This window comes from Canis aureus, chromosome 36 (genome assembly GCF_053574225.1).
Source record: "Canis aureus isolate CA01 chromosome 36, VMU_Caureus_v.1.0, whole genome shotgun sequence".
In the NCBI taxonomy this organism is placed as follows: domain Eukaryota; kingdom Metazoa; phylum Chordata; class Mammalia; order Carnivora; family Canidae; genus Canis; species Canis aureus.
In genome coordinates this window covers 18104570-18126509 of record NC_135646.1, presented here as the reverse complement: position 1 = coordinate 18126509, position 21940 = coordinate 18104570, and the positions used below count along the sequence as shown (strand labels likewise).

Genomic DNA, 21940 nt, shown 5'->3' with positions numbered 1-21940 from the left:
AGGAAATTAGAAGTCTCCTTTCAGATGTTTCAAGAATTAAACATGAAAATAAAAGCTGGACAAAAACACTGCTTTCACACGGGTCTCCAGGTAGTGTAGGGGTGTGTGTGAGGTGGACAGGAAGGGAAATGGGAAATGAAGAGGGAAGATGGGGATTTTGAAATGTTGGTATTTACCTATAAGTCAGAGTGGCCCAGCGGATTTTATATTTTGCCTGTTTATGCTCTTTAGTCCATCATTTTTCTGAAGATGAATCTTTAGCCAAGGAGGGCCTACAAGTTGCAGATGGTATTGATTGGATTCTGAGAGTCAGTCTAAATTGATCTAACATAAATTATCCTTGAAACCAAAGAGTAAGAATGAGTGATTAGGGAAGAGGCCAGAAATGAAGATAATTAAGTTTAACTACTAGTTCTCTTGCAGAGAAGTCCTTAGAATGGTGAATAAACTGCCTCAGTTTCTTCCATCAGAAAATGAGGACAACACTTCCCCTTCCCATCAAGTGCTGTGAGGCTCAATTACTGCCTGAAACCTACTTGGAAATCTTTACACAAAAGGTGCTATGGATGTGAGATGAAATGTTAGCATCCAGTATCACATAGGTCTCACTCTTCATTCCTTTTCAAGTGTCTACCACTTCTGCTTTCAACAAGTATGCCTTTTGCCCTGCCACCCTGAGTCTCTTGACTAATTCTCTAATGTCTAAAAATTGCACTTGCAGATAAGTGACAGTGGACATGGAGTCACCCTTATACTCCTTAAAAATGATTTAAATCATATTTTTATCTGAACATATGCTGCACTCTCAGGAGTCTGATGAGTGGGACAGAAAGTAGCAAGCCAAAACAATAACCATTAAAGTCATCAGAACCTGCACGATTTATAATAGTCACTATGGGCTTCATAATTGACATGTGTGGGTCATTATTATTGTTAAAGGTGATGGACTCTATTCACATACAATGTGAGGAAGGAAGAACAAGAGCGTCGGTCCTTATAGGATCCAAGGTCAGTGGGCTAACCAGGGACTATGGTAGACTGGCACATCGCCAGAGGGGAAATGAATGACCAGTATGTCAGATCTGATTTTTTTTTTTCCCAAGGAAAAATGGGAGCATGGACTTTTATGCAAGCCTCCAAATTTTAAATGTTGACAATTTTTTAAAAATGGTGTATTTATATCAAACAAAATATGTATACAGTGCACGTGTGACCTCTAGTTCCCTAGTTTGCTACTCTTGATTTGAAAAATGTTTCCTCTGCAAAAATGCGCTTTACAGAATTGCACGGGCTCTCTTACTTTCTAGAGCAAAAGATTTCTTTTTGATTGACTATAGCTGAAATTCCTATATGTGAAACTGCCCTAAGTCCAGTTCAAAGAAAATAATTCTTGGAGACCGACCCTGTGTCAAGCACTATCAAGCATACAGAGTGGGTGACACAGGCCCCATCCTAAAACTGCTCACAAAATAGGAGACAAGATCAGACAAGTTCATTAATGCCCTCAACATAAGGAGGAGTGGAACAAGTGCCAAACAGTGGCACAAACCAGGTGCCTCAAGGCTCCATGGGGGGAATGAGTACACATAGTGGGGGGCCCGGGGAAGAGAATTCAGGGAATGCCAGGCCTGAAATGAGCCATGAAGGTCGATGGTTTTGACAGATGATGATGCTGCAGGAGAGCATTTCTGGCAATGGCTTAAGTGAGGGCATGATGTGGGAGAGGCCAGGCACATTTAAGGAGGCATGAATAGCCAGGTTTGGCTGGAGCATAGGCATGAGGATTGGTGGGGACAAAGATTAAGCAAAGCAGTGGGTTCCATACTATGGAGAGCTGTGAATGCTCTGGGAGGGGTGGGGTGGTGGTGTATGCACCTAGAGTAGAGTAATGAGGGGCAAATGAAGGAGACTGTACTGGATAGACTGCAGTTTGTCAGTTTCTGCTTACCTGAGCGTGTCTACCTAAGGATACTGAAGACTTTGCATTCACCCGCATAACTGTAGTCAGGTCTTGAGCTAATATGTGCCTGGTGGTCTGTGGGTTAGGAGTCTATTCCTTCCAGCAAATGAAAGTTTACTTTTCTAAGTCTGCCATCCATGATGTCCTTTGGGTATCCATCACCTTCAAACATAGACTGGACTCGGGCCAAGAGATGACATTTTCTTCCATGTTCCTGATGTGTATTCAAGGTCTGGAATTTAGCCTTTCACCCTGATAAGCCTGCCTGGAGTTCTAACCAAACTTCCTTGATGCTTGCTGACTGTCTTTTTATGACAGAGTATGGGAAGAATGCATTGTTTTCTGTTTTAGTGACTACCTGGAAACCGTCTCTAATCTGTGTAGATTTACTCCTCACAAAGCAAGAAGCTTCACCACCTCATGGGACTACCCAAGACTCAGAGATTCTCATCATTGTGACCTCTCCACTTTGATGGACATTTTTGATGTCTGGTTACTCTCAGTGGGGCCATATACCTTGCATTCACGTCTTACCCTTCTGCCAGCTTTTAAAGTTTGGGTTAGGGATGCCTGGGTGGCTCAGTGGTTAAACATCTGCCTTCGGCTCAAGGTGTGATCCTGGAGTCCTGGGATTGAGTCCCACATCAGGCTCCCTGCATGGAGCCTGCTTCTTCCTCTGCCTATGTCTCTGCCTCTCTATCTCTCTGTGTCTCTCATGAATAAATAAATACAATTTTTTAAAAAAAAAATAAAGTTTGAATTAATTTAAATAAAATCAAACTAAAAATACAATTTGTAGGGTTGGAGAATGGGGTATCTGGGTGACAGGCACTAGGGAGGGCACTTGATTGGATGAGCACTGGGTGTTATACTATATGTTGGCAAATTGAATTTAAATAAAATATTTTTAAAAATTCAATTTTTCGGGATCCCTGGGTGGCGCAGCGGTTTGGCGCCTGCCTTTGGCCCAGGGCGCGATCCTGGAGACCCAGGATCGAATCCCACGTCGGGCTCCCGGTGCATGGAGCCTGCTTCTCCCTCTGCCTGTGTCTCTGCCTCTCTCTCTCTCTGTGTGACTATCATAAAAAAAAAAAAAAAAAAAAAAAATTCAATTTTTCAGTTGCTCCAGTCACATTTCAAGTTCTCAATATCCACAAGTGATTACTGTTTACCATACTGGATAGCGCAAACCAGAGAACTCTTCAATCATTTCTGAAAGTTCGATTAGACAGATTGGTTTGTTTCATGAACCAAATGGGCCCAGCCCTGAAATATGTTGACATGATTACAGAAGTATACACGTTCAGGAACAAACATGTACTGAGCTGAAAGAGCTCTAGCATCAGCTCTCATCTACCTGAAATGGGGTAACAAGGCTGAGGAATGCTACTCAAGGCACTAGTAGGAACACCAGGAACACATATCTGGCTTGAAAAATGAATCATAATGGAATGTAAACCGATAAAACTAAGAAGAAAAACAGAAAGGAAAAGAGTGTAGTGATACACTGTATAATTCTAGAGCACTAATAAAAAGGCAATAATATAAATCACAGGAAATTGTTACAACCCTGGATAAGCATAAGCAGGGGCCATATTTGGAACAGGGTTTCAAATTATATTGTATTATACACAATAAAAAATATCGTGGAATTCTACAAAGAGGTGCCATTGAGAGAAACCAAAATTGCCTCTAGCCTGTACACAACTTGTTTGCTCATAAAAATCAAGGATATTAAATTTTTGAACTCTGTACCAATAGAGATTTAATATGCTAAGTTAACATGATATCATAATAAAATGAAACTTGTTGACATGGATCCTAGAGTCCTTACATGCTGATTGGAGACCCCAGACTCCAAATGAAAGGGACCCTAGATTAGACTGTAGAGTCTGTGAAGCAAAGACCTAGTGGGTCCTATTCTCCATGCACCTTCAGGGTCTAGTAGAGAATCTGTCACACAGCAGATTGTAAATACATATTTGTTAAGTGGAAAAAGGAAAGAAGGGCAAATGAGTAGATAAAGACTGTGGGCACCCCATGCTAATCTGGAAGTCTCACCTTTATGCTAAGATAGAGACTTGCTAGCATTCTTAGAGTCAAATGGAAGACTCACTCTATTTTTTTTCTTTGACTTAAAAATTTCTTTCTTTTTCTTTTTCTTTTTTTTTTTTTTTTTTTTTTTAAGAGACAGCATGAGCTGGGGAAGGGAGAGGCACAGAGAAGAGAGAATCCTAAGCAGGCTCCACGGCCAGTACAAGCTGGTTGTGGGGCTTGATCTCAGGACCCTGAGTCATGACCTGAGCTAAAACTAAGAGTTGTTGCTCAACTGAATGAGCCACCCAGGTGCCCCTGATTTAAAATTTTCTAATTTTAGAAAAGGTCATATATTGGAATGGTTCTAAAAATATGCTTAAAGATAAACAGAAGTCTTTCCACTCCTGTACCCCATGTTCCCAGGTCCAATGCCCACCTCTTACTAGTAATCACTATATTTAGCTTCTTGCCAATTTGTCCAGTTCTCCTATGTATAATAACAAATATAAATTCAAGTTATTTCTCCTTTTTAATATCAAATGCAGCTTATCTTTAAACACTTTTTTAAAAAGATTTTATTTATTTATTTTAGATAGAGAGTATGAATGGGGGAGGTGGAGGAAGAAGGACAAGCAGACTCCATGCTGAGAGAGCTGGAGCCGATGTATGGCTTGATCCCATGACCCTGAAATCATGACCTGAGCAGAAATTGAGAGTCCCATGCTCAACCAACTGAGCCACCCAGGCACCCCATGACATACTTTTTTACATTTTGCTTCTTTCATTCAATAAGGTCTCAAGAATCCATGCCATGTTATGTAGTCAGCTCACTCTTCTTTTTGTTGTTTCACTGTATTCTGTTGTATGAATGTGTCATGATTTATTTAATTGGCTTATGTAAACAGTTTACTGGATTTAACAATTTAGGTTATTTCAATTTTTTGCTCTTAAAAACAATACTGTGATAAATATCTTAAACAGATGTCCTTTCATTCATTTGCAAGTGCATTTGTAACATAAATTTCCAGAAATGAAAGTGCTGGGGCAAAAGATATATGCATTTGTAATTTTGATGGATTTTGCTAAATTGCTCTCCATATGGGGTTATGCTAACATATATTCCCACGAGCAACGTATGAGAGGGCCTGTTTCTTACAGCCTCACCAATTGAGTGTGTTACCAAACTTTTGGATTTTTGCCAACTCGATAAGAGAAAAATGGTATCTCAATGTAGTTCTAATTTGCATATCTTTTATTATGAGTGAAGTTCAACATATTTCCAAATGTTTTAGAGCCATTCATATTTCATCTTCTGTGAAAGAGGTTTATATCTTTTGCCCAGTTTTTCCATTCAGCTTGTTGGGCTTTTATTTCTCTATTTGTAAGAACTTTTTATCTATTGGGAAATTAATTCTTTGCAAATGTTTTTTTCCTAGTTTGTGGGGTTTTTGAGAATATTTTGACACTTCTGGGTGCGTGGATGGTGTGTGTGTGTGTGTACGTGTTTGTCGTGTAAAATCTTTTTATGTATTCAGATCTATCTTTATTTTCTTTTATAGCTCCTGGATATTGAATCAGTTAAAAAAATCTTTCCTTTGCAAAGATTAAAATCTTTCTAGTTTCTTTTAGTAATTTTATGGTTTTATTTCTAACATCTAAGTCTCTGATCCATTGCAATTTATCACTGCATAGAATGGGAGGTAAAGATCTATTTATTTTTTCCAGATGCCTACCCTTTCTGTCCCAACACCATTTATTAAATACTCCATCTTCTCCCCTAGTTTGAAATGCCATTTTTAACCTATACCAAATTCAGGAATGCTTGTTGTTGACTTGAATGGAGATTAAAAAACATCTTACTTGAACATCTTACTGGCCCACTGGTCATATCTGTTGGGTTGCCTTACTAGACAGAAAAAAACTTCTCCTGGGTTTCCTAGTCATGTCACAGATCCCCCGTAGACTCTCTTATGGCTTCAGGAGCAAATGGGCAAGAAAGGCAGAGTTTTGCTCTCTTGGTATATCAATCCTTAGGGTTTAAGTTCTCTATAGTCAGTGCTTCTGGGGTCCAGGTTATGGCAGGAGGTTAGGCTACTCCCTGGGAAAGAGATTACCAGGCAGGCATTCCAGATGAGTAAAAAGAGAAAGTTCTCATCAATGTGTAAGCTTTAAGAAAATAACTTCACTTGAGTTTTCATCTTTAGATGCTTAAGGAGCTGAAGTATATGCACTCCAAGGTCCCTTTAAGCACTGATATGCCGTGAATGGCAAGCAGGAGCAGTCTGATGAGAGCATCTCGGCTGCATGACAAGAGGGCTGGACTGTATGTATTCCACTCTGTCACTGGCTCCACCACATAAATCGTGCCCTCCAATGAGGTCAGTTCCAGGGCTCTGGATGTAAATCTGAGGCCGAGACTGACCACTTGTGAAATGGCTAGAGAACGGCAGCAGGGACATAGATTTATGATGTAGCAAGAGATTTGCAAGACTATGAGGGAATGAGAGAAGGCATGGATGCATTTTCTCCTTGTAATTTCTAAGCTTGTAATAATCCATCTATCTGCAAACTTTTGAACCTGTCCTATTGCCCTCCTAGGGCTTATAGACTTTGACATTTTCAAATATAGGATGAGTTCTTCTAATGTGAAAGTAAAGACTTGCTTATTGCAAGGGCAAATTTTAAGATGACATGATCAAAGATGGTAGAAGGACCAAATGTTGGGAGTAGTTATTTACATCATCCTGGATAAAGAGCCCCATGGGTACCATATCAAAAGCTCTGTTTGTGACATTCAAAAAGCCCCAGCCAACTAGCAGCAGGAGGTATTGGATGGGCTGGCAAACATTCGAGTTCTTTTTTTCTGTAGATCCTGAAAGCATCACACATTTAAATCATAGATGCGAATAACATATCTAAAAATGACTGGAAGGCAAACATATTTGAGTTTAAACAACATGCATTAAAAATACGAATAAGCATCTTCCTGTATTAATCACATCAAAATGATTTTTTCTACAATATGCAGATGTCTCTCACTAAGCAAAGTAACACGTTTCTATTTCAAGGCTATTAAGAGTGGAGCAGCTGTACACTACCAGAGAATTTTTAGAAATCATAATGAAATTAAACAGCAGATAGAAAAGGAAATAAAGAAGATACCATCTTTAGAGCTATGCTTGGTTAACGGTATTATCATACTAAATATATATTTCAAGTACATGATACATTTCCATAGAGTGATGCTAGATCAGTATATTATAACTAATCGGAACAGTGCCTTGAGGTTTAAAAAAATCCCATGTCAAGAGAACAGAATGTTTTTCTCTGAAGGATCAAGACAACCTTTTATTCATGTATTTTGTCTATTGAATGTATAAAGCTGTTCTGTAGGTAAAGTTGCAATTGATACTTAAGGGTGCATCATGAAGGTTCTAACAGTAGCACTGGTCAACAGCACTTAACTCTGCAAATTAAATATTTATTTCTTACACATTACTTCCAATAAGGAGGCTGGAATGTTCTTTGTTGTGAGAGAATCTTGATTATAGATATGTCTAGTGTCTAGTCTTCCTTCTTTCTAGAGTAACTCACTAAATACCCGTTTTTTAGTTGTGCTTATTTTTCTCACTTCTGAGTGAACTCTTAGAAGAGTAAAAAAGTGCATCTATGCTGACATATCATAAGATGACTGGAGGAAACTATCTCAAAAGATAAGTTTTTATAGAAGGAAAGTTCATTCCTTTTTAAATTTATTTATTCATGAGAGACCCAGAGAGAGGCAGAAACATAGGCAGAGGGAGAAACAGGCTGCTCACGGGGAGCCCCATGCAGGACTAGATCCCAGGACCCAGGAATCATTATGACCTGAATCAAAGGCAGGCACTCTGTCACTGAGCCACCCAGGTGCCCAGGAAAGTTCATGTTTTAAGTTAAAGACTATATAATTATGGTGAGAGTGAGTGCCAGCAAATCAAAATCAAAGCCCATCACCACACACACACACACTATATGGCTGAAATTATGGAATTAACAAAACTATGGATATGTAAATTACATAATTTTAATTTTTATGTCATTATATTTATACATATATCAGTTCCACAGTTTCAACAGGTTTAAAAATATTTTATTTATTTATTCATGAGAGAGAGAGAGGCAGAGGGAGAAGCAGGCTCCATGCAGGGAGCCCAACATGGGACTCGATGCCGGGTCTCCAGGATCAGGCCCTGGACTGAAGGTGGTGCTAAACTGCTGAGCCACCTGGGCTGCCCTCAACAGTTCTGAAATTAGATTTACATCAGGCATATAAAATCCAAATGATATAGCAACAAATGTTATCTTGCCTTCGGAAAGTGCTATTTTATGTGAAAAATAATTTCTTACTTATTATACACTAAGACCAGTATCTACAGCTCTAGAAAAGCAAGACGATAAGTTCAATATTCAGATATCATAGCTGGAATAAGACAAAAGGCAAAAAATTAAAAAACTAAAAAGGCAAAAAATACAAATTAAACCAAATCAGTTTTAATGGTGGTTATAAGTTTACATGTTTTTGTTTGTATTTGAGAAATATTTTTAACTCTCATTCGTACTATGTGTGGCCATTTTTTTCTTACAAAGCATGAATCAAAACCTCTTTAAAGCCTTACAACATGTCATAAAATAATTGTTATTGTTGAGTTACTTATGAAAGTTGAACTCTTATGGCAGGGGTTTTATCCTGGAAAGAGACTAGTCTTCAGTTTCATGTACCTGAACTGCATCTTAACATGAACTACCCAAATTATCACTCTTTTGATTTAACAACATATTTTGAATACTCACTAACAATAGCTCATTGGACTTGTACATACTCACTTTATATAAAGCAAAAATAAGGTACAAGTAATGGAATTGAGCGATAAATCCTATTGTTGGTGAGTTTCCTTGCTCTTGTAAAGTTTTGGGAAAGCCACCCCATACAGTAGACACCAACCAAAGAAGCCAGCCAACAAGCCTCTTCCTGTAGCAGGGGTAGAAGAGATCACCTCTATATTTTCAATGTCAGTTTTTTCCCCACTCCCAGATTATCCAAATTAAAAGCTAAATACATAACTAATATACCAGTAGACCACATTATTTTTATTTAGGAGGTATTGGTGTTGAGGACAGGCCCAATAGGAAATAACAACATGAAGCTGCTCCTTTAAACTGTGTTCTTCCAGGAAACCAAAATAAGATAATCCATTTCAGTGGATTCTAGACTTCCAAAGTATTCTAATTCCCCCAGACATCTCTTTTTTTTATTTAAATAAAAAGCTCAGGTTCTTGTCTTCTTTTCCTGCCTGACTCCAGAAAACCTTCTAAAGGAACAAAACAGGAGAGGGCTCCAATTATCTCCAGCACTCTCAGGGAGTCTTTCTAAGGGCAAAATACAATTTGTTCTACAGCAAAGCACCTCTAACACATGGTCTGTAAGAGAACTTTGATCATGTGCCTTGGATTCTTTTTGCCTATCAGAAATATTCTCTCCTCCTTTTTTCCTGCAGAGTCAACACACAATATTAAACAGCCTGTCTGCAGTATCTAATTAACAAACTGACTGCAGAAGATCACTTACAACATAAAATATTAAATCATCCTAAAAACTAATATTCTCCACACCTCATAAATTAGAATAAGCAAGAGCTGAAATGAAATAAAACCCTGATGCATATCATTCTGGGCCTTTGCCCCCCAAAAGGGTCTACTCCTTGAAGCATTTAACCATTTCAAAGAAAAAAAATACACATCAGCACACACATACATGCACATCAAGCAATTTTAAAACGCTTTCTAACCCCCTGTCTATACTTCATCATTGCAACTCTAACTTAAGACCTCAGTCTGTACTCCTCTTGATCTTATGCTTCACAAATCATTTTAAGTTCAGATATGGAGTTCATCAGTTATGTGTCTTTTCATTATAATTGCAACGCGGTCTTGGAGCTCAGTTCTGTTCCCATTGGCTCAATGGTCATCATTTATCTGCTTTGTATATTTAGGGCATTATTTAACAGAAGCAGCAATCTGTTTGAAGAATGCAAGAGCTGTTTGATATTAACACAGAGAATGATTAATCAAAGAGCTCTAGGTCCTAAAGCATCAAGAGAGAGTTGAGGTCATTAGCAGGGCAAAACCAGGAAGCAAGCTTTGACTAAGAAGATGAGATGGGCCAATACTTTGAGGATTTAAAAAATAAATAAATACGAAGGTTATGGTCGTTTATTTCCAGAGCTTTCACTTTAAAGGAGTGCTGCATTAGGAGATCTGAAGAAATACTACATTATTTCTAATGCTAGAAATCATTTCCTTTACAGTAAAATATGAAACTATTTGCATCCAGGTAATAGCTAAACCCACCAGTGTCTCTAACAATTATTTCTTAATACTGGAATGTTTTGGTTATTTCATATTTTAAATGAGAAATATCAACAGATGTAGAACCAGGCACGGGATATGAGATAGAGCTGGACTAATTAAAACTGTTACCCTAGTGAGACTTCTCTGGCGCTCCAAGGTAAGGGCTCCTCTGCCAAAGAGACAGAGGTTTAATGTAATTAGCCAGACATCATTCCAAATTAGTTCAATTTTCTACATTGTTTTGGCAGTCATATCCACCAAGCATTTATGCCATGATCTATCAGGGAAAGTGGGACTGAACACCCCAAGAACAATAAGAAAAGCAATTACCATCTTAAATTTGGGTTTTTCCCAAAGAGCCTCCCAAGACAAAATGTATTAGTTTTCTACTGCTTCTGTGACAAATTACCACAAACTTAGTGGTTTAAAACAACAAGCAATTAGTATCTTACAGTTCCATAGATCAGAAGTCATACACAGATCTCTCCAGGCTAAGACCAAGATGTCATCAAGGCATATCCCTTTATGGGGGCTTTAGGAAGAGTCTAATTTCTTGCCTTTTCCAGCTTCTGGAGGCTGCCCTAATTCCTTGCTCTAATCCCCTTCTTCCATCTTCAAAGCCGGTGAGATCAGGCCAGCTCCTTCTCACAAGGCCGTGTCTCTGGTTATCACTTCCAGCTCCCTCTTAAATACCGGATACACTGCTGCACTCCAGTTCCGGTGGGTACCTGAAGGCAGAAAGCCAGCTTGTAGACTTCCTTGACATGCTGCTTTAAGCTTGGATCCCAGGATCCGAGCTAGGAGCTTACAGAGAGAGGCTGCCCCAGGAGGTGGTGGTATAGAAGGGAAAGTCATGTGAAGGGGCAAGAAGAAAATGAGTCTTAGAAAAGGGAAAGGAGAAACAAGCCAGTAAAAGACACATGCGAAGATAGGCAAGAAAAATAAAGAGAAAACTAGGCAGTGGAAATTTAGGGCAGGTTGGGGTAGGAGCAAGCTTTTAAGGAACGTAGGCATAGGGCATAAAATTAGAAAGACAGGTGGGATGATTGCATTATTTCGGGATAATTCAGGTATTTTGATAAGTGGGCACTTATTCACCAGGCCATGTGTCTATCTATCTAATCAAATCCAGCATCTACTTAATCTGAACCTTGCAGGATTTGTGTTTGTCTCTGAATGGTAATGCATCTAAAAGAAATTGAAACCTGACTCCTAAATGCTTTGAAAAAATATATTTCGTTTTGAAAACTCTTCTTGAAAAAGTTGCAAAGGGGGAATTTTAGGATCTAACACACTGAAAGGATGTCTAAAGATCTTTTACTGTTTCTCTCCCCAGGCTCCACTTTGCCTCAATCTGTCTCTGTCTCCTAGTCCTCCTTGCCTTGCACCCAACTTTCAGCCCACTGACTCACTCTTTCCATTCTTCTCCCACTTTACAGATTTTTTTCCTTTCCCTCCTCCTCAGTTCAGCCAGGAGCCAGGCAGCAACATAGAGGATCCTCTCAGGAAGGGAGAGAAGGGAGCCTCTGAAACTTAAATTTTCATCACCCCAGGTTTGCTTCTCATGCTTCATCTCTTAATCCCAACAACAGGTTTGGGGGTAGGAATGATTATCATCATTCAATAGATGGGACAACTGAGCTTTAAACCAAGATCTGATTTCAACGTCGATGTTCTAAAATACTGCACTATACTATATAACAACAGTTCTCAGGTTTTGCCATGAATTAAAAGTCACCTGGAAATATTTGTTAAATATGAGGATCCCAAGGCCCTACCCCAGAGACTCTAATGCAATCTTTTTTTTTTTTTGTGGTGGAGGTCAGGAATTTGCATGTTTAACAAGCACTCAGGTGTCATTCTTTGTTTGTTTAAGGTTTAATTTATTTATTTTAGAGATAGAGGGAGGCGGAAGGAGGAGCCGAGGGAGAGGGACAAGCAGACTCCATGCTGAGCCCCAGATCTGGATGTGGGGCTCGATCCTGTGGCCCTGAGATCACAACCTGAGCTGAAATCAAGAATTGGATGCCCAACCAAGTCACCCAGGCACCCCTGCACACACTCAGCTGTCACTCTAATGCAGGAGAGACCCAGAACACACGTTGAAAGGCATTACTAATAACTCCTTCATTTGGAAGTGATATAAGGTTGAACATGTGCATACACATACATACACAGGTTTACATTTTTAAGATACAGCATGGGCTACTTCCCACAGACCATGGATTTTATGTGTTGGCTCTGTGCACAGTGCAGTAGTAAACATAATACTCTTGTTATTTAAAACCTTTCACAATATAAGAAAAGAATTTGGTCTCTTTGCTATGCTTCAGAAATAATACACAGACATACACCATGGTGTTACAGGTTTAGAAACCATTATGAAAAGTTTGTGGTCTCTGACAATGGTTTTAATTAGGAAGAGTACCTCTTGAGTGGAGATTTTGGGATAAAAAAAAAAAATGAAAGGAAGTTTAGCTAAATGACAACCTTTGGAGGTTAATAGCGCCAAAGAGTTTTGTTTCGAAGTTGATATTCATTTGTGGAAATTCTTTTTCCTTTGAAAGTGGTGTAGGGTCATCCTCCATCTGAAGAATAAGGCAGTGATTCAGGAGGTTCTGAGAAGTGGCCCTGAGTACCTGGGAACAGGAAGACTCACTCTGTAATGCTGGAGGTACACACTGCCTGAGTAATGAGGGTCCCTACAGGAAACTCTTCTCACTTCATGTTTTTGTCTTCACTCAGCTTTTTGGGGGGCTTTGGGTGGGAAATCAACAGGGCTGCTCTTGGGGCCACCCTCTCTCACACCTGTGAGCAGTCCTGGTTGGGGTCTCAGGGCCTCTGTGGCTTCTCTCCAACCTTTACTTAATGACCCCCATCCCATCTCCTGCCCCAGAGGTGACAGTGGTGGAGTGTTATGTTTGGAGATTTTGATGCCAGACATAAGGGGTTGAATCCTGGCCCTGCCACTTATCACCTAGGGGAACTCTGGTAAGCTTCTGTTGCTCTTCTGTAAAACAGAAAGGATTGTTACTCAGGATTCCTGTGAAAACCTAAATATATGTAGAGTATCTAGCTGGATGTCCAAAATATAGCAAAGGGCTCCATTAATCTTAGTGATAATAAGGTCAATTTATAACTTAAACTAAAACGTAACCGTATGCCATTAAATTCCATAAGATGGGCACATGTGCAATTTTCACTCAACACGAACGTGAGGCACCCACCCTGGCCCCACAATGAGTTCATCAGACATGGCCCTGCCCTGGGGACCTTCCATTCTAAGGAGGAAAGTAGACATTGGTCAAGTACTGAGCATATTTTGGTAAGATAATATTCTTCCTAATTGATAAGCAAACAGAAGCTCAGAGAAGTTAGAGAACATGGTAAAAATTTAAGGGCTATATTCAGCACATCGAAAATTGGAACAAACTTCTGTTTTGTTCCAAAATCTGTATTCCATCCACCACCATGTGATTTCAGCAACAGAGGATTTATCTTCGGTTGATTTTTAACCACTTTCTCCACCACTATCAGAAGGCCTGATTGCATTCTTCATACTATGTGGTAAACATTTCCTAATTGACAGGAAGTTGGGATGATTAAGATTTTTTTAACGTTTGGGAAATTTAGAGGTGAGGATAAACTTTTAATTCATATGGGTTTTTTTTTTTTCGTTTCTTTGTTCAAATCCAAAATAAATAAAAATCAGAAATAAAGGAAGACCAAAGGTCTTAAAACATGTATCAGGTAGTTTTATTTTTATTTTTTAAAGATTTTTTTATATATTTATTCATGAGATACAGAGAGACAGAGAGGCAGAGACACAGGCAGAGGGAGAAGCAGGCTCCATGCGGGAGCCCGATGGGGTACTCGATCCTGGGTCTCCAGGATCAGGCCCAGGGCTGAAGGCAGCGCTAAACCACTGAGCCACCTGGGCTGCCCGGGTAGTTTTGGTTATACCTCAGAAAGCAATAAATAAAGAGCTATAAATAAAAGTACTCGATTCTACAAAACACTCATTTATTAGGAGGGCACCATATTATGCAAAAATACCCAAATGTCATACAACAGCACAGATGGACACAAGCTTGGATACATATCATAGCTCATGGCAAAGTTTGGTGGGGAAAAAACCCCATAACATCGCCCAACCAATGAAATAAAATTATTGTCTTATTTGATCTTCTTAACTTAAGCTTTATAGTTGTTTCTGTGAAGTGGGTAAATTTTGGGTGGTTAAACAAAATCAGAAGAGAAGCTGACTCAAATATCTACAACAAATGTATATGTACAATGAAACAAAAATAATTGAAAGATTTTTAAGTACTGGGCTCAACGTTCTTTAGCATCCAATTATTCTGAGGAAGTTGTGGTTCTCTCTGCTCCTGATCACCCTCTAGTGATAACAGAGACCACTAATTTAGGCAGTAAAAAGGAAGTGAGAGAAAAGTAGAAAGGAAGAGTAGAATCTAGAAGCAAGTAGACCACAAGGGTGAAGTTGAAAACCTTTCCATTCACACAATCTTCTAAAGTCCTTTCGATAAGTTTTGTTTTTCTGCTTTTAACTGCTGTCACTGCAACAATGAATTTAGCAAAGATGATTAGAATGTAATAGTCAAAGATTATTTTTAAAAATACTAATAATGAAAACAATGGCTCTTGTTGGGACAGCTGGTAAAGGTCAGCTTGACCCACTGGGAGACGCACTGGTTCTTTCAAGGCACCAAGACAGAGGTAATTAAATGTCCACCCAAAGGGTCCCTCAGAGCATCTCACAGTTTTGTGTGACAAAAACCACCTGATTAGTTAAAATAAATAAATTTAATTTTGTACAGAATTTTCTAGTTTGGCAACTGCTTGGCAGTGCCATATGAGCTACTGATTATTTTCCGAGAGGGAGCCCTCAAATGTCTTAAGTGTCCCCCGTGTCTATTGAGTAAGGCACAATCACAAGGGCACACTTTAACGATGCAGTTTATTCTGCATGAATCTTGTGTATTTTTGGTTTCAGCAGTTTTCCTTTTGGTAAAGAACTCTGATTTGACATCCAAATAGGCAATCATACATTTTAAATTTTATCTGAATTTCTTCTCATGTGGGATCATGATAGTCTTCATTGTGGATGGATTGCAGTCTTCCTCTGCTTTCATTTCCTTAGAGAAGCAGCTCTCAACCTGGGCCCATGGGGTTCCGTGAGCATCTACAATTGTGTGTGCACCTAGGGAGGGGTGTGTGTGTGTGTGTGTGTGTGTGTGTAGTAGAGCATTTTTCTGAGTAGAATGTCTACTAATTTCATCAGCCTCTTGAAGAGCTCTGGGAACAAAATAAGGTTCAGAAAGCCAGCTCCTAGGTCTCTAGTTCTCATCTGTTACTTAGAAGTCCACTCCGTGTCTTGATCCTTACCTGCTTGTCAGCATCTTTGGTTCTTAAAGATCAGCACAGGTCTTTTCTGAATTCCTGATCACCTCCACTCAGAAATACACACCTAAATTATATGCTGAAAGATCTGCAGAGACTTGCAAGCTGCAGTAAGCTACACCTTAAAACGCTCGAATCTTGGGTGTTTCCCCCTCATTTCTGATTGGCCGCCTCTGCCTTGAACTTTTAAAAATCAGGCTGAGAGCTGCAAGGTTGCACATTCCTTGGTACCAACAAAACTCCTGTTGAAGTCAAATGCTTGCCGCGATGTGCATTTTTTATTTGGAGAGAATATGTAGGCAATGAGGTCCCTCTGTTTTTCCCTAAAGCCCCTAGGATCCTGGCCACTGCCTAGGATCACAGGCAAAGCCCCAATCCTCTCTCCTTCCCAGGGCTTGGAGGTGGGGCCAACGTCCCCCCCCCCCCCCCGGAGAATTTCCCTGCTCTTCCTCCAGATGTCAGTAGAGGCCCACACATCTTCCTCCCTCCCTGCCCCCTCCGAGTCCATTCATAAAGTGGTGGGTGATTTGTGACCGCCTCACTGTGATTGTAGAGGGGAACAGCCATCTTTGCTTGTCTCTATCCTAGATTTGTTTTTCTAATTTCTTTTTACTTGAAGGTTTACCAGCTGCTTTATTACCAGAGCGAGGCTTCCTTGCAGTCTCTTTTCTTTTTCCTCTCCCCCTCTGTTCCCCTCCTTTTTGTTCCTAGAGACAATCAGTGTCTCTGGTCCCAGCTGCCACTGCTGATTTTTCATTACAGTTTAATTTAAAACTGGGATTGGAATGGAAATGTCTTTTTGCCATTTGGGGTTTGCGAGGCCTGTGGTTTTATTGCCAAAGGCACAAATGTTAGTTACTACTGTTTTTCCAGAGTTTGCTGGGGAGGGTGAGGAGGGGTTGGAGGGTGGGAGGGAAGGAAAGACAGACAGACCCAGCAGAAGGAGGAGGGAAACCAGAGGGAAAATCCCTCCCAGCAGCAGCCTTAGTCTGTGTATGGTTTTGTTCCATGTTTTGAAGAAGAGGCGCTGGGTCAAGAGGAGGAGAAAATAGTGTCGCATTTCCCCAAATGAATGTTTAGATGGGTCAACTATCTTGTCCACCCTAAGCCCTAAAGGACCTTGAGAGAACAGACTCTTTCTATATTTACATACTTTCACCTCAGAGGAGACCTCAGGCGTTTTTCTCCAGGGGCTTCCGTTTTCCCTCCCTTTCTATATTCTTCAGCTCAGTCCTAGGGTTATTTCCCAGGGTCCCCCACTCCCTGTCCAGCTGCACAATGAATGTTCCCTATAACTTCTCAGAAGACTTTCGGTGACTTACTGTTTGGATCAAGATTAAAAAGCAAACCATCCTCTAAAACCGACGGCCCCTTTACCTATCTCTGTGTAAAATTACGAAGGAAGGACGTCCCCATTTAGAAGTGATCTTGGAGGAGGAGGTGGAGACAAGCTGAAGACTTTGCACGCCTTCATGTAAATGCTGAGCCCCGGGAAGGAGTCGTTCCCCAGGTGTGGGGAATCTGCAGACTGTCTTATCTGTCAGGCGAAAAACAATGACTGTCTCCCCTCCCAGCAAGAATCCCGCTCTTCCTGGATACACTGGGTTCGGATGTCAGACCGAACGCTCCATTATCTCTACAGATCACGCTGACTCCTCGCAAGGTGAGCATTTCCACTTCCCCTCCGGCTGGCCTCCGGCGGCTCTGGAACCGTGAACCTGTCTGGGGCAGACACATCCCCTGTCACACGGAGCAGCTCCTCGACTCCGGGGCCTCGTGGGGTGCGGCAGGCCTCGCCGCCTTGGTTTGTGTTCTCCTGATTCCCTGGTTAGTGGGACAGGTGGTGCAGCGGTTTGGTGCTGCCTGCAGCCTGGGGTGTGACCCTGGAGACCTGGGATCGAGTCCCACATCGGGCTCCCTGCATGGAGCCTGCATGGAGCCTGCTTCTCCCTCTCCCTCTGCCTCTCTCTGTGTGTCTATGAATAAATAAATAAAATCTTTAAAAAAAAAAACAAAAAAAAAAAACAAAAAAAACCAAAAGCATTTGTTTTTCACGGCCACACGTTTTAGCCGGGTTCCCTCTCTTCCCCCCCACTCTTCTGGTGGATTCTATTTCCACGTCAGGGGGAGGGAGGAGGGACGTGGCTGGGGAGCCCAGCAACCATTCCTCAGACAAACTTCCAAGACTGTTGTGGTCGTCTTTGCGATTCATGGGACATTCTAGCGGTTGGAATTTCCTCACAGAAGCCCTTCGACTAACAGAAGTGGAGACCTCATTTCTGCAGTTCAGAGCTCAGGACACACAAAAGGGGGAAGGAGGCAGCCTCCGTGGAAGCCATTCGAACTCCAGGAGCTGCCCTGCCTCCACTTCCACAACAACAAAAACAATAAGCACAACAACCAACCTCTTGGCCACCCTGTGCCTGGTGTGGTTGAGGCTAGACGTACTCCCAGTCACCACTGAGCCGGAAACCCCACGTCTCTGAACCGCCCCATGCGATACTAAAATATGTGCAGAGGAAATGCCTTCTCCAACCACTGAATGGAGTTTGAAACTTCAAGGAGCTGACTGACATTTGAGGAGAATAGTTATTTTTGCATACGTGGGATCCTCCTGGATCAAGAAAATTCCATGGCTATCACCTTTGCCTGGTCGGTCCTCGTCTCTAGGATAACTTTAATACCGAGCTGTAGACTCCAAGGGCCAGGCCACTTGTGTTGTGGGGGAAACAGGTCACATCTTTAAACGCTTTGCTTTCCTGCTCCGGGATACCGCATGTTGCCCTCGGCTCCTTGCAAAGCACATAGGGTGGCCAATTTTTCTTTCTGTGTTTACGGAGGTAAATGCAGGGTGGAAACTGTGGATTGATCACTCGCTGTCGTGGGTGACAGGAAAATGGGTGTTTGATCTCGTTTTGTGCTACAGGAATCTCTTCAGAAATCTCTTGGAAAAATCTCATAAACCTAGGTTAGTGGCCACATATGGGATCCATTAGCTCCTCATTTCTGCTTGTTCTTAGCAAATTTTTGTCTGGTGACAACACATGAACTTCGGGGTGTTTTTGTTTTGCTTCACACCACAGAGAACTCTGTTGACTTGCTTTAGTTTCGAGAAAATATTTAGCACGAAGCAGGCTGCGGTTGGGTGAAACAACTGATTGCAAGGAGAACTTGGGACGTTTGGTTCTTGAGGAAGCAGGGGGACATTTTCTTCTTCAGATTTTGGGGGCATTCCAGAGTTGTCAGTGTCCTGGGAAGAATTTTCCTTCCTTGATGAAATTGAGTAGGAAATCTGGGTTCTCTCCCTATCTCTATTCATGTCTCATGGTATAACTTCGGGAGACTGAATTGGTCTCTCTTCATTTCTAAATTCTTATTTTCTAAATCCAGGGCAAAACAGCAATGTACTTTTTGCAAGATATGCCCTTATCCCCAGATTAAAAGGCATTAAATAATTACATCACACCAATATTTGGAACTAAGGTTACTCATGTGATGGAAAACAGAGTGGAGGATGGTAAATTTAGAAGAAAATTAGCTTTCATTTTTCTGTTTTAAGTAATTAATAAACCAAACACAACAATCAGTGCTTTCACCCACAGCCAGCGTCAGGGGGTTTCAAACATTGCCTTTGAAGTGGGCCCCCAGTAGGGAGGACCCCAACTGTTCAGGCTACTTTATAGTGGTAATATATTGTCTGGAAAAAACAGATGCCAAGAAATTGTACAGATTGTATCTCAGAGCATCTGAAACCCTAAAACTTCAGGGGGCCCAAAGAAGGTCCCAGGCTTTTGATTTTTTTTTTCTTAAAAAAAAAAAAAGGCCCAAAGTATTAAATTGAAACAGGCACTTCATTTCTTTCCTTCATTTCTCCCTTCACCTCAGGAGACCTACGTTAAATTCCTCTTAGATCACAGCTAGACATGGGTTTGATGGTCTCAAGCCACCTTTTCACTATATGTTCATCTCATAAATAGAAGATGAATAAAGATGTCAAACTTCATCCATATAATATTCTGACACATGTGACTCTCTCTGTGAAAGAGGAGCCCTGATGAAGGTGGACTACAGTCGATTCCACAGAGCAGAGAACCTCAACATATCACCGTGAATTTAAGCACATAAACAAGACTCTGTGGGTTACCAGCCAATAGCTAGTGGAGCTTCAACTGTCAACCTTGTTCTGAGTGGACATTTGTGGAAGGACAACAATTGGGCTGGTATAGTAAGAGTTCAATGTGGGCCACTTTCCTAAAGCTATCATCCTCTACTTTGTGTTTAAACAGTGGTTTTCCAGGGAAAGGAAAGTCAGGCCTACACTTAAAGCAACAGTTCCCAAGACCAGACTCAGGTCTTTATGTTTGAGTGAAAAAATACATGGATATTAATTTGAGGATTATACTACTAAGATTTACTTCATCCATCTCTGTCCTAAATAGGGAAAGAACCAGATTAACAACCGGAAAGCAAGGAATATACTGCCAAATATTGATAATTCCTTCCCTGGAATACTCACAGCTATTTTTAGTTTGTTAATGTAAAAAGCCAGTGAGATGAAAAGTGAAGTGATCCGTTTCCAGAAGAAAAACCAGTCGAATCTTCATTAATAATTCCTTGTAGAATGCTCCATGGGCCTTTATCTGACAGCCTGACAAGCTGAACTAAACAACAGAGACTGTAGGAATGTAAAAGACATAATCTTAACACCAAACCTTCTGAAGATTTGGCTGTCATTTTACATTAAAGGCAAGGGGTAAAAACCTCCATTGAAACAGAAGGAGCTTGCAGCATGATTATAGTGCCAGAATTTAGTGGGGGAAGAAAAGGCAGGCCTCAGAGTTAGCAAAGGGTGGTATTGAAGAGTACTGAACAACAAATCTTTCTTTCCACATTTGGCTTGGGATTTCTGAGAGCCAAAGATGATGGTGCAGGTACGAGGAGATCCCATTCCTAGATCTAATGGCAAGTCATGGTTAATAAAAACTATGTAACAAGTGTTGGAAATTGTATAACAACTAACTCAAAGATCTAGCCTCTGTTGGTGTGTCTCTAGCAATTTACCCTTTCCAGTGTCTTTTCACACTATGGAGAGTCCCATTGGATTTTCAGGATAATGCCATGGAACAGTCAGGATAGACATTGTTGCCCTGTTCTGCACACGAGTAAATCATCATTCATAAATGCTAGGGAGCTTGTCCAAGGTTAACTAGCTGGTAAGTATCTGAGTTGAGGTCAGATCCAGGTTTCTTACATTTCTACCTGTGCTCCCAATGTATTTTTAAACTAAAACCAAATGCAAACAGCAGAGCTTGGACAGTCTAATGTCCATGAAAGGCCAAGTCTGCAGAAAAGAATTGGAGTCAGCAAGCACAGAACAAAGTCAAAGAGCAGAGGATTATGGGAATATATATATGTGTTGCTGCTCCTCTGAGTTGAGGGTCTTCATGATCATAACATGAGTAAAATCAAGGTGGGAAATGGTCTGCTATTGTGTAGTTACTTTTCCCAAAATCACATGATAATTAGTAATAAAATGCTAACAGTAATTCACTCTTTTAAAGCCCTTATTTCAGGCTGTATTCTAAGCTCTTGACAATGATTGATTCATGGACTGTCTCTGAGATAGGTTTTTATATTATCCCCATTTCATAGCCACAAACCTCAAGCTGTGAAAGAGAGAGAGAGAAGGTATACGCGGTTGTGGCGTGAGGAGGCATCTCTCTCTCTCCTCATTCTCTCTCTCACTTTATCAATATTTCCTGAGCACACCCTGTCATGTGTCCCCTTTGTTACTAACCCTCCAGTGCTCTCAGAGCAAAGGTTGGCTTGCAGCTTTCTCCCCTTCCTGCCGCCTGTCGGGAGAGGAAATCACAGCTTTCAGAGGGACCTGACACAAGGGGAACTGGATAGCACCAAAGGGTCAAGGGTAAGAATGCAGGGAACAGTGAGAAATCCCAGATAGTGTCCAGCCGGTGCAAGGCAGGAAAGGCTCCTTCACATGTGCTTCTCCTGTTTGCTATCTCTGGTTCCTGCAGGAAAGAAAACCACAGCAGATTTTGCTGTGACAGCTAGAGAAATGCTGGGGGTTTCAGAGGAGGTGCAATCCTAGACTGTGGGTTTGTCAATCTCCTGTGT

General features: G+C 40.9%; 1 long non-coding RNA gene across 1 annotated transcript in view; it reads left to right on the top strand.

Annotated features, from left to right (window-relative positions):
- The window catches only part of LOC144305881 (uncharacterized), a 79461-nt gene extending 66402 nt beyond the window's left edge, over positions 1-13059 (top strand). Inside the window, exon 3 of the long non-coding RNA XR_013372901.1 lies at positions 12952-13059. This is a non-coding gene — a long non-coding RNA (uncharacterized LOC144305881). The remainder of the gene's footprint in view (positions 1-12951) is intronic.
- Positions 13060-21940: the final 8881 nt, after the last annotated feature.